Below are 12,430 nucleotides of genomic sequence, written 5' to 3'. Positions count from 1 at the left end.
TTGTTTTCAGACTGGAGCCCAATCTCTCTGCCCCACTGCGAGATTCCATTGTCAGACCCCTACAACTATCTCTCTAGTCCTTTGAATAGACTGCCTTACGGTGTTTTAACAAGTGTCATGGATTTTTTTTTCCCTTCAACACTGGCACAGACTGTAACGCACTTTTTAATATAATTGGGGTCTTGATGATGGGTTCACAGGAGGCTGGGAGGATCTTGACAGGTAGCATTTTGGAAAAGGCCAGGAAAGAGAAGTGTGGGTTGCTGGTTCACTGACAAGAAAATAGACAATTGTCAGCACAGGAATTAAAGGCTGGAAAGACAGCTGCCTCTTAACTGGGACTGAATCCAGCAGTCCCTGAAGGGGCCCTTTATATGTCTCAGCCACCAACAGGTTGTGGAAAGACAGTGTCAGGTAAAAATTCTCTCCCAGAACTGTGGGATACCTGGGAACCCAAACCTCTTTAGCCTTTTGTGAGGGCTGCATTGTGGGAAATGTGGTAGTTCTGGCCCTTAACCCTCACCCAGGTTCTGGATCTGGTCATAGCTGGGGCAGGAGGGACAGATGAACCAGCTGGCTAGCTAGCTATAATGGACTCCGTGTGAGCCATGCCTGCCATGATCCAGGTTTCCAACTCCGGGAATAGATAGCTTAAATGTTCCTTTGCATTCTCATTGTCTTTCTTTACATATTCTTGTGTGGAAGTTTAGAATTTACTTGTATCCTTAGCCTCTCTCTCACACACACCTCCATGTTTCAAGATCAATTATTTACGCCCACAGCTAGGATACAATTTCTTTAAACAGTTTTTTTTTTTTTTAATTTTTTATTTGCTGCTTCTACTAACAGAGTTAATGCCATGATAAATCCTCACCAACTAGCCAAGTATCAAATTTCTGAATTGTTGAAACTAAGGCCCGGAAAACTTCGAGGGATTTCTGGGGACACACAGTGCCTTTGACTTTAGATTCCCCTCTCTGTTCCGGGATCGTTTCCAGGTAGTCTCTCTAGAATTCCAGACCCTTACCGGTGTGTTGAGCCAAACCCGTCATGACCTTCCTCTCCCCTGTCCTCTCCACGGGACGCCTGGCTTCGGCAGTTCCTTTGCCACGCGGCCCTGTTACAGCCGGGGTCCCTGCCCCGGCTCCAGGAGTTTCTGGGGGCCCGCCCTGACCGCGGTGCGTCCTAGGGCGCACGGCCTCCGCGGTGGAACCCGCGGTGGTCGAGCCGAGGGGAGGGTCTAGAAGCAGACCTCCTCCGGTCGCGCCTTCCCTGGGAAGCCAAGGGTCGGCGAGTGGGAGCATCTCTGTAATGTGTGCATCTCTGCCAGCCTCTCTCTGGTGACTCGGCATCTGGCTGGACCCACCATCAATCACCGACCGACTTCGGTGTCGGGACTGGACGGTAGGGGCTGGCTCAGCCTCCAGCACCGGCCGAGGGCTGGAATGGAAGTCTCAAATAGCTCCAGCCCTCCCCCGGAGACGAGCCCCAGAGGCTCCGGGGGCGCGTGCTTATTTCCAGATTGTCATGCAGATGTTTGAAATACAAAGTAAACCAGAGGTCAGTCCTCCCATTGCTAGGGCGGAAGGTGGTTTAAATAAAATTGTACAAGAAAATCTTGTTCCTAGGGCATCTCCTTTGGAAGGGAAGCTAGGGGGTCCCTGGCGCGAGATTGTTCCAATGCATTGTTAGCGACCATTTAAAGTCCTAAGGGGCGCGACCAGGCACGGAGCGGCGCCGGCTTCCTGCGCCTTAAGAGAATCCGCACCTTCGCAAATGCAAACTCAGTCCCAGACTGGAGAGCCCTCGCCTCGAGGGGAATCGCCTGCAGTTGAGAACTCTCATCCTCATGCTTCAACTACAGCTGCTCCCCGGGTTCTGCTAACTAGCCAGAGTGCTGTTTCCTTCTTCTCCCTCTTCCAGAAACGTCGCCAAACGCCAAAAAGCGATTCAAATATACATTTCAAAGAGGAGTGAGAGGAGTCTGGGGTTTCTTCAGAACAAAGAGAATGTAAGGAATTTTGTTGTGGTTTTTCAACTCTTGGAACTAGTGGCTTAGTTCTGATGTTGGAGGGGCTGCTTTTTCTCCTCAGTGTCAGGGTAGTCCCGGAAATTTGTTCTCATTGGACACATACACGCGGTTGCACTTACATAAATACAGTGTGAAATGAGTTTCTTTGGCTTTCAATGTAAGAACAGCGTGAAAGACAGTAGCCATATTAAACCCCGAGTTCCTTAAGAGCAGTCTGTGGGGTTACCTATATTGTACCCCAATCGTGTGCCAGGAAAATGCTGATTCCTGGCCGCCCCTGGAGCCTTCCCAGTAGGAAACACGGGGAGAGCATGTCAATCTCCATTTCTCAAAACGTACTCCCAGGATTTACTTGGTACCTGGAAGTTTGCACCTTCTGGCCACCTTCATCCATTTCACCCCTCCCCCCAGCGCTGTACTTTAAGGGTAACAAAAGACTGGCAGGGAGGGGCTGTAAAGCCCGAAGCCTCCTTCTCTGGACTTGAGGCGGGTTGGAGCCTGCACAGCCATGGGCTCTGCAGGAACGCCAAGGCCAATGTGGGCCCCTGTACCCTTGGCAGTGGAGTGGGGCGTGTAGTTTATGAGCTGCCTGCACAATGTCTGCTGACTGCATATCAGCAATCGTGCACTGTTCTAAAAATAAAGTGGCTTGCTGAAGTTGGAAAAATTCTCTTAAAAAATAAAAATAATAATAAAAAAAAAACCAGTTAGTGTCCTGTGCGCCCTGCCTCACCCGGGAGATACCCTGGAGCCCCCTTTCCGTGCCTCCCTGGCCTGTCGCCCCCGACCGACTTCCTTGCAGTTTCGGCCAAAGTTTACTCTGAGGCATTCAGGGCATCAGGGCGCTCCCCTCCGGGAGTGACCACCAGAGGTCCTCTAAGACAAGACGAATTCGGGGTGACAAGGGCGCGACCCTCCGGTGCTGCCTGGGGTTCAGGCTGCAGAGGGGGCTCCAGACACGCGGGTGCTGAGCAGAACGCGAGGGCACAGCTGGTCCGCTGGGGTGCACACATGCGGTGAAATGGTGACCGCTTTTTATTTTATTTCTTTTATTAAAGATATTTTATTTATTTATTTGACAGAGATCACAAGTAGGCAGAGAGGCAGGCAGAGAGAGAGAGAGAGAGAGAGAGAGGAAGCAGGTTCCCTGCAGAGCAGAGAGCCCAATGCGGGACTCGATCCCAGTACCCTGAGATCATGACCTGAGCCGTGGGCAGAGGCTTAACCCACTGAACCACCCAAGGGCCCCTTTATTTTATTTCTTATACAAATTGCAAGGTCAAGCGTTTCCTGCAGGACGCCTGCATAAATCCATCCGTGCACACCCGAGTGTAGCGCAAGTAAACTTGCCCACCAGTTTTCTTTTGCCATAGCCACCAGAGAGCGGAGAAGGTGCCGGAGGGTCGTTTTGATGAGGGAGCAGGAGGCTGGCTGAGGAGGGAGCAGGGGCTGGCACCTTGCACCCCCTCTCCACCCACTCCCCTTAGTAATATGTATGACATTCCTCAGGCACCCCTGACTGCCCTGAAAGAAGAACAAATGGTTATATTGCAGAGATCACAGTCCTGTAAGACAGGAGTCTCCCTTTGTTTGCAAATGTCCTTGAGATTTACAAACAAAGAAGTTACTTTATCAATAGCCCAATTTCCAAGGACACATAACTCAGTTCCTCAAGCCCTAAATAAAGTTAAATTTCTTCTAAACCCTAATCTCACTAACTAGGACACTTGATAGGAGAAATGTGAAGCTTTATCTCTAGATCTCTAAGATAGTGTCGAGAATCATTCCCAAGCATATGGCCCATTGATACACATCTGAAAGGTCTCACAAGAAGATTTTTATTACTAGTAATAAATAACCTTTCTCCCAACAATAGCTGGCCCCTCAAGGTCCTGCAGACCTTGCTTCCAAAATTCCTTAGAGACTAACATCACCCCCTTTGTCCTCACCTACCCAACTCCTGTGTATATAACCAGACACTCCTCACAGGCTCGGGGCAGCCGCATCTCTGCCTGCCCACGGGTCCTGTCCCCGTGCTCTAATAAACCACCATTTTGCACCAGAGACGTCTTAAGAATTCTTTCTTTAGCCGTCGGCTCCGAACCTCACCCCACTGAACCTCACCTAGGTTCGAGAACTTCATCAGTTTGGCCTTCGGGTTCAAAACTGCACTTTCTAACTCCCATGTCCTCCATGCTATTTGTTATGCTCCACAAATAAGTGAAACCATATGATAATTGACTCTCTCTGCTTGACTTATTTCACTCAGCATAATGTCTTCCAGTAGAGAGGAGAAGGGAGTTGGGGTAAATTGGAAGGGGAGGTGAGCCATGAGAGACTATGGACTCTGAAAAACAGTCTGAGGGGTTTGAAGTGGCGGGGCAGGTGGGAGGTTGGGGTACCAGGTGGTGGGTATTATAGAGGGCACGGCTTGCATGGAGCACTGGGTGTGGTGAAAAAATAATGAATACTGTTTTTCTGAAAATAAATAAATTGCAAAACAAAACAAAAAACCTGCGCTTTCTCCAATCTGCCGGCTGGAAAGGTGGTTTGGGAAGTGCTGCACTGGGAACCCCTTCCTCACATCTGAATGGCCAGGGCTACTGGCTAGAGACGCCCCACGGTTCCGTGCCCAGGATGCAGCAGCGCTCCACCGCCTACGCGCACTGAGCCCACCCAGCTCAGCGTGGCAGCACACCGACCCTGGGAGCAGCGAGCTTCCCTGCAGCGCCAGGGTGGGTCGTCTCTGTGCCATCCTTTCCTTCCTTTTCCCCTCCCCCCACCGCTACCCCCCCCCACCTTTCCCCCTCTTCCTGCCAAGTGCCAGGCTGATGTATGCTTCCCAGGGCGCCTGGGTAGCTCAGTTGATTAAGCATCTGCCTTCTGCTCAGTTCATGATCTCAGGGTCCTGGGATGGAGTCCCCCACCCAGAGTCCTGTGATGTAGTCCCCCTGTGGGGCTCCCTGCTCAGTGGGGGTCCTGCTTCTCTCTCTCTCTCTCTCTCTCTCTCTCTGCCTCTGCAGCTCCTGCCGCTTGTGCTTTCTCCCATAAAATAAAATAAAATAAAATACAATCAAGTCAAATCAAATCAATTTAAGCTTCCCAGACAAGGTGTAAAGCACACCATTTGCCAACATTGTGGTCAGTGACAGACAATATCAAACTTTTAAAGTTTTAGCAAATCTGACAGGTGAGGAGTAGGTTCTTCTTGTTATTTGTGTTTCCTCATCTCTCTATGGATTAACCATCTTAATGTTGCTGACAGCCAGCATTGAAGGCGGCTCCTGTTCCATGTTCTGCTGCTTGGGCACCGTGGTGGTCCCTCCCCATTGCAGGAGGGTTTATCTGTGTGACCCTTAGCAGCACCAGGCAGAAGGGATAATGTATCTTTTCCAAGTCGAGGTGACAGAAGACTGCACTCTCCTGCCCACTTGTGCAGTCTTCCTCAGTCTCTCCCATCCTTGCTCTGGGGAGGCCAGCTATATAGGAGCAGACATGGTGTGTGTGTGTGGGGAATTTTGGCCAGAACTGCGGCCTCCTGTCAGTGGCGGAGAGCGGGCCTGGAAGTGGATCCTGGAAGTGGACCCACACCCAGAGCCAGAACCCCGTCACACCCACATCAGGGAGGCACAGACCCATTTAAACCATGCTTGCTCTTCATAGCCCCTTGTTATACACATGGCAACAGACAGCCAATAGGGCTTATTTGCTGGCTTATTTTTAGTAGGTTTTTACACACCTTGAATGTTAATAATTTATTGTATAAAATGAGAATATTTTCACAAATAATATTCTGCATCATTTGATGTTTTAACAATATGACATCTTTTCGGACACCTGGGAGGCTCCATCGGTTAAGCCGCTGCCTTTGGCTCAGGTCACGATCCCAGTCAGGGTCCTGGGATTGAGTTCTGCATCCAGTTTCTTGCTCAGCGGGGATCCTGCTTCTCCCCTCTGCCTTCGGCTCCCCCTGCTTGTACTTTCTCTCTTTCTGACAAATAAGAAAATAAAATCTTAAAAAAAACCCCACAAAAACTTTATGGCACCTTTTGTCAAGTACAACGTTTAGAATCTAGGAAATGTGAAGCCGATTGGGGGTAAAGATTTCCAACTGAAGTAGGGAGAGAATGCTGTTAGCACTGAAGATTCCTGGAGGTGTGGCAACTGACAGCTCTGAGACAAATTCCCCTGGTTTCAGGGAGTGTCTGCAGCAAGTGCACATTAGCAGCTAGTCTGCCAGCCACACAGGGTGAGCTTCTGTGTACCGTCGACCTTCTTTGCAGCACAGTTTGCTCACTTGTCCACTGATGGTACCAAATAAGGTTCCTACAGGAATGAAACATCAGATCGATGTGCTCTACAGTGCAATACATAAACAGATGGTCTAGATTACAGCTTGGTACCTCACACACAGTGTATGCATGACTGTGTGGGTACCATACCCCAGTTTAGAATACTGTCTGCCATATGCACAGGACCACTGCTTACACAAAGCAGGTGTTGTGGTGCATACTGTGATCATTTCCCGGGCTTCAGCATCCCTGTTGATAGAATGGAAGTACTGAGCCTTCATGATGCATGCCGGACAGGATGGCTGTGAGTGTGTGGTGTTAAATGTACATTAGGTCTTTGTCCTGTCTCCTGACATAGAATTTCTAGAGCCCTTGGAATTTATGGAGTGAGGTGGGTTAGAGGAGCATCTCTTGTTATTCTCAACAAGCCCCTTTTAAACACGCCTGAGTTTAAGCTAATGAGGTGAGTCTAGGAGGGGCTCCTGCATTGCCTTGTGGTGGGGGCTGGTTGGTAGACCAACCCATCATGTGATTTGGGCATTGGAAGCTTTAGCCCCATCCTCAGACCCCCTGGGAGGGGAGAAGTCTGGAGATTGAGTTCCATCACCCATGCCCAATGATTGACTCATTCACACATGTGTAATACCATCAAGTGAGGGGGTTTGGAGAACTTTCAGAAGGGCCAAGGCGGAGCCCTGGCAGGAGGATGTGGTGTCCACAGAGGGTATGGAAGCTCTGCCCCTGCCCTGCCCCTGTGCAGCTTCCATTGGGCCTTTATTGAGTTGTATGTATTCTTTAAAACAAACTAGTAAAGTGCTTTTCTGAGTTTTGTGAGCCATTCTAGAAAGGCTTTCAACTCGAGGTAGGGAGTGGACGCGGAAACCCTTGAATGTAGGAGATGTCACGAGACATCCCAGTGACAATCTGATGAGATTGGCATCTGCGATGGGGGCTGTCTTGTGGGATGGAGCCCTGAGTCCATGAGATTTGACGCAGACTCCAGGTACTGTCAGAATTGAATTATAGGCCTCCAACCTGAGGTCCAGAGAACTGGGGAATTGGTGAATGAAAGTGAGGGGTTAAATTGGGTGTTGTTAGCAAGGACACACAGTCTTCCATGATGGTCTTGAAATTACTGAGAAAGAAGAAACTGAGTCTTTTTATCTTGTTTAAATCCTCTGTCTTGATTTATACCAAGCCCTCTTTTTAGTTTTTATGTTTCTCCCTGTTTTTATTTTATTTATTTATATTAAAGATGTTATTTCTTTATTCGAAAGAGAGAGTGAAAGTGCGGGACGCCTGGGTGGCGCAGTTGGTTGGACGACCGCCTCCGGCTCAGGGCGTGATCCTGGAGTCCCAGGATCGAGTCCCACATCAGGCTCCCAGCTCCATGGGGAGTCTGCTTTGCTCTCTGACCTTCTCCTCGCTCATGCTCTCTCTCACTGTCTCTCTCTCTCAAATAAATAAATAAAAATCTTTAAAAAAAATAAAAAAAATAAAAATAAATTAAAAAAAAAAAAGAAAAGAAAGAGAGAGTGAAAGTGAATGAGTACAAGCGGGCAGGGGGGGGGCAGCAGCCAGAAGAAGAAGCAGACCCCCTGCTAAGCCAGGGGCCCAACTCTGAGTTGAGCTCCATTCCAGGACTCTGGGATCATGACCTGAGCCAAAGGCGGATGCTTAACAGACTGAGTCACCCAGACACCCGTCATTTTTTATTTTTTTGAAAGTTTACCTCTTTCTTTATCTTTTAGTAATCTCTCCACATAACAGGGGGCTCAGATGCACCATCCTGAGATCCAGAGTTGCCTGTCTTTGTGAGGGAGCCAGCCAGATGTCCCAAACTTGAGTCCTTTTAAACAAACATATGTCAGTCAATGGATGCTGACCCCGTAGGTGTATTTGCAGCCCTTGGTGCTGCCTCCTGGAAGACACAGAGACAGTAGCAGTTGTGTGTGACATGGAATGCAGACATACCCTAATAGCTGGGAATAAAGGAAAGCTGAGAAATGGGGAGACAAGACTGTCTGAGCTGCTGAGTTGGCAGCCTTTTCCATGCCTCGCTTCCTCTGGGTCATTCCAGAAGAGTGGGCAGCCAAGGGTTAACCATGTGAGGTAGCCAGTGTGAGTGTGTTTTTGGTGGAGGTGAAAGCTCCAGGGCTCCGGGACGGGGGTGGGGGTTGGGGGGGTGACGGGGTCATTGGGGGGGGTGTGTGGACCATGATTCCACCAGGCTGTCGGAGACATAGGCATGTTCAAATTGGTGATCATTGTGCCCCTGAGCTTATGACATGCTGGCCATGAGGGAGTCCCCACGGTGAGCCTGGGAACGCTGCCGGGGAGGCCATCGCCCATGTCTGTCTGTCTGCAAAGGAAGGCTGTCATGAGACCGTGTCAGCATCTCCTGGGGTGTGCAGTGTGGGGCCTTCTGCTGGGAGTGGAGCGCAGCACACGGAACTGCTTAGCCACAGTGTGGGGCGGACTCTTCTCTGGGAGGTACCCCACCCTTGCTCGCCGGTCGGAGTATTTGGGTGTGGGATGAGGGCCACAAGGATGACATATGGGAACATCAGTGCAGCTCCTCTGCAAGGTCACAAGTGAAATCCTCAAGCCGGGCCTTGTCCTGCATCTGCTTCCCAAGCGTCCACATGGGTGCCCAGAGCGTGTGCTGGGCAGTGCAGTGAGTGTTTCCAGTTGTCCTGGGGGCTGAGGAACATCACCAACATTTAGTGAGGGGGAAGACAGGTTCTTCCTCAAGAGCTACATCGTAAAATCCCAGTATTGTCTACTCCTAGCGCCTTGCACCCCTCATTGTGAACATGGGGTGGTGCAGGAAGAAGACACCAGGGTGGCGGTGTGTATGAATTTGCTGCAGTGGCCGTAACATAAACATAGAAATTTGTGTTTTCACCATTGTGGAGGCTGAAGTCTGAGATCACAGTGTGGGCAGGGCTAGCTTCTCTTGAGGCTTCACTCCTTGGCTTGTTGATGACCATTTTGGGCTCACATAGCTGTCCCTCTATGTGTGTGGGTGTCCTAATCTCTTCATACGAGGACATCAGTTGTACTGGATCAGGGCCAACTCAAATGACCTCAATTTAATTGTAATTATCTCTCCAAAGACCCTATGTCCAAGGGACCTCTCTGACACTGTTGGTGGGAATGAAAGCTGGTACAACCACTCTGGAAATAGTATGATGTTCTTCAAAAAGTTAAAAATACTTCTACCCTAGGAACCAGCAATTGTATTACTGGGTGTTCACCCCAAAAATACAGATGTAGTGAGAAGAAGAAGCACCGTACCCCAATGTTCATAGCAGCAATGTCCACAATAGCCAAACTGTGGAAGGAGCCAAAACGCCCTTCAACAGATGAAAGGCTAAAGAAGATGTGGTTCATATATATAATGGAATATTACTTAGCCATCAGAAAGGATAAATACCCACCATTTGCATCCACATGGATGGAACTGGAGGAGATTATGCTGAGTATAGTAAGTCAAGCAGAGAAAGACAGTTATCATTTGGTTTCAGTCATATGTGGAACATAAGGAATAGTATGGAGGACCACAGGGGAATGGGCGGAAAACTGAATGGGAAGAAATCAGAGAGGGAGACAAATGATGAGAGACTCTGGACTCCAGGAACTAAACTGAGGGTTACAGAGGAGAAGGGGGTAGGGAGGGTAACCCAGTCATGGGTATTAAGGAGGGCAGGAGTTGTGATGAGCACTGTGTGTTACATGCAAATAATGAATCATTGAACACTACATAAAAAACTAATGATGCACTGTACTTTTTTAAAACAGATTTTATGTATTTGACAGACAGATCATAAGAAGGCAGAGAGAGAGGGGGAAGCAGGCTCCCCGCTGAGCAGAGAGGCTGATGTGGGGCCTGATCCCAGCACCCTGAGATCATGACCTGAGCCAAAGGCAGAGGCTTAACCCACTGGGCCACCCAGGCGCCCCTGATGCACTGTATTGTGGCTAGTTGAGCATAATAAAAAATACAGTAATCCCCCTAAAACAACCACAACAAAAAAACAAAGATCCTGTGTCCAAATATGGTCACATTTGGAGGTCCTTGGGGATTAGGACTTCAACATAGGAATTTGGGAGGAAGACCAGTGGGTCTGAAACAGAGGAGATGGTATGAAAGCATTGTATGTTCAAACAGCTGGGAGACATCACAGAGCCTCTCTAGACTATTTTCTGTTCCACTGTTGAAGGCAGGAAATCCCAGAGAGCTGAGAGAACCTGTGCTGTGGCTGAATGAAGCCCCATATGGTGTGTCAGTGAGTTTCGGTTGATCAGAGCACAAACACACAGGTATGGACAGTGCTGTCCTATCCCAGTGCGGTGGGCCCTATTGATTCTGGGAGCTGCTAAGGCACCTCAGAGTAAGCTGTTCATGGTTGGTGATCCCTTGAATTTCCAGGGACATGAGCATTTTCACTGACACACATAGGCGTGTGGAGTCTCGGAGGCATGACAGCAGATTTGTGGATGGCGGGGATGTTTGGGATGTGGAGGTGGGGTGTGCTGTCTGTCCTCCTGCAGATGTTGGGCAGCAACTTGGCTGGGGAGGGATGCTGGTTGGCTTGGCCTTTGCAAGGCTGACTGGGAGCTGACTGGGAGCTGATTGGGAGCACCACTTGGAGAGTGAGGGATCCCTGGCCTCGAGGTGTGCCCACCCTCCCCTCACCCATAGGGCCCTGCACAGGGCAGGAGGGCATGTGTGCATAGCAGGAGTCTGAGTGCTCCTGGCTGATGAAGCACCTCTGGGCACTGGAGAGGCAGAGACTGATGCACGGGAATTAAGGACATCAACATCCCTCAGGAAAGCCAGACACAAACAAAAGCAATGTGGAGTGCTCCCAGCCACCATGTGCACAAATTGAGTGTCTGCAGGGGACGGAGATGTTCTCATCCCACCGATATGCCAGCTCTGGTTTCTAAAATGTTTTAGTGTCCAGAGGGATTAATCTTTCCTCTTCATTCTTTCTTTGCAGTATTTTCTCTTTGCCCATAAAATCCTGTGTGTCCCCATCTCTCATGCACAGAACCTATTGACTATTGACCCTGGAGATTGACTTGGCAAAAGCAGTGGTTTTAGGGTCCTGAGTCCTGCTAGCCGAGGGGGGGGCTCACGTTTTCTCTAATCCCCTTCTATATTCTGTGTCTCTTCATATAGTATTGGCATATTTCTTTCTTTGTTTTTTCTTAACTTTATATTTAAAAAAATAACATGCTCATTTTAGACAAGTTGGAAAGTATGGAAAAATAGAACAGAACAGGAAAAAATCATTATTAAAAATGTCTTCCCAAAGTTCATTTTTATTACAGTATTTGTAAACATTCCTCTAATGTCTTGTACAGTTTTCAAATATTTGAGTTTATACTAGTTAATATAAATGCTTTCCTTAATGGTACAAAATAAGCATTCCCCTGTACACTTGGTCAATCTGAGTTTTAATAGCTATAGGCATTTTATTACTTAGATGTGCCATAAGTTTTAACCATTCACATTTTATTGGAATTTTAAGGTGTGTCCAGTTTTTTCACCATCATAAATAAAGCTGAAATGAACATACACATGAAGATACAAAATGCTTGCACATTTCTTTCTTTTTAAAGCTTTTTATTTATTTTAATCAATTTTTATTTTAATGAATTTCATCTCATTTATTTTTATTAATTTATTTTTAAAAATATTTTATTTATTTATTTGATAGAGAGTGAGCATGAGCAGGGTGAGGGGCAGAGGGAGAAGCAGACTTCCCACTGAGCAGGGAGCCCAATGTAGGGCTTGATCCTGGGACTCCAGGATCATGAACTTGGCTGAAGACCGTCCCTCAACAGACTGAGCCACCCAGGTGCCCTCATTTATTTATTTTAGAGAGACAGAAAGAGAACATGTGCAAGCGGAGGTGGGGAGGGACAGAGAGCGAGGGAGAACCTCAAGCAGACTCTCCGCTGAATGCAGAGATCGACGGGGGGCTTGATCTCACCATCCATGAGATCACGACCTGAGCTGAAACCAAGAGTTGAGGCTTAACCGACTGAGCCACACAGGCGCCCCTTATGCACATCTTAAATACAGTTCACC

This window comes from Neovison vison, chromosome 1 (genome assembly GCF_020171115.1).
Source record: "Neovison vison isolate M4711 chromosome 1, ASM_NN_V1, whole genome shotgun sequence".
Taxonomy (NCBI): Eukaryota; Metazoa; Chordata; class Mammalia; order Carnivora; family Mustelidae; genus Neogale; species Neogale vison.
This window is presented reverse-complemented; position numbering follows the sequence as displayed.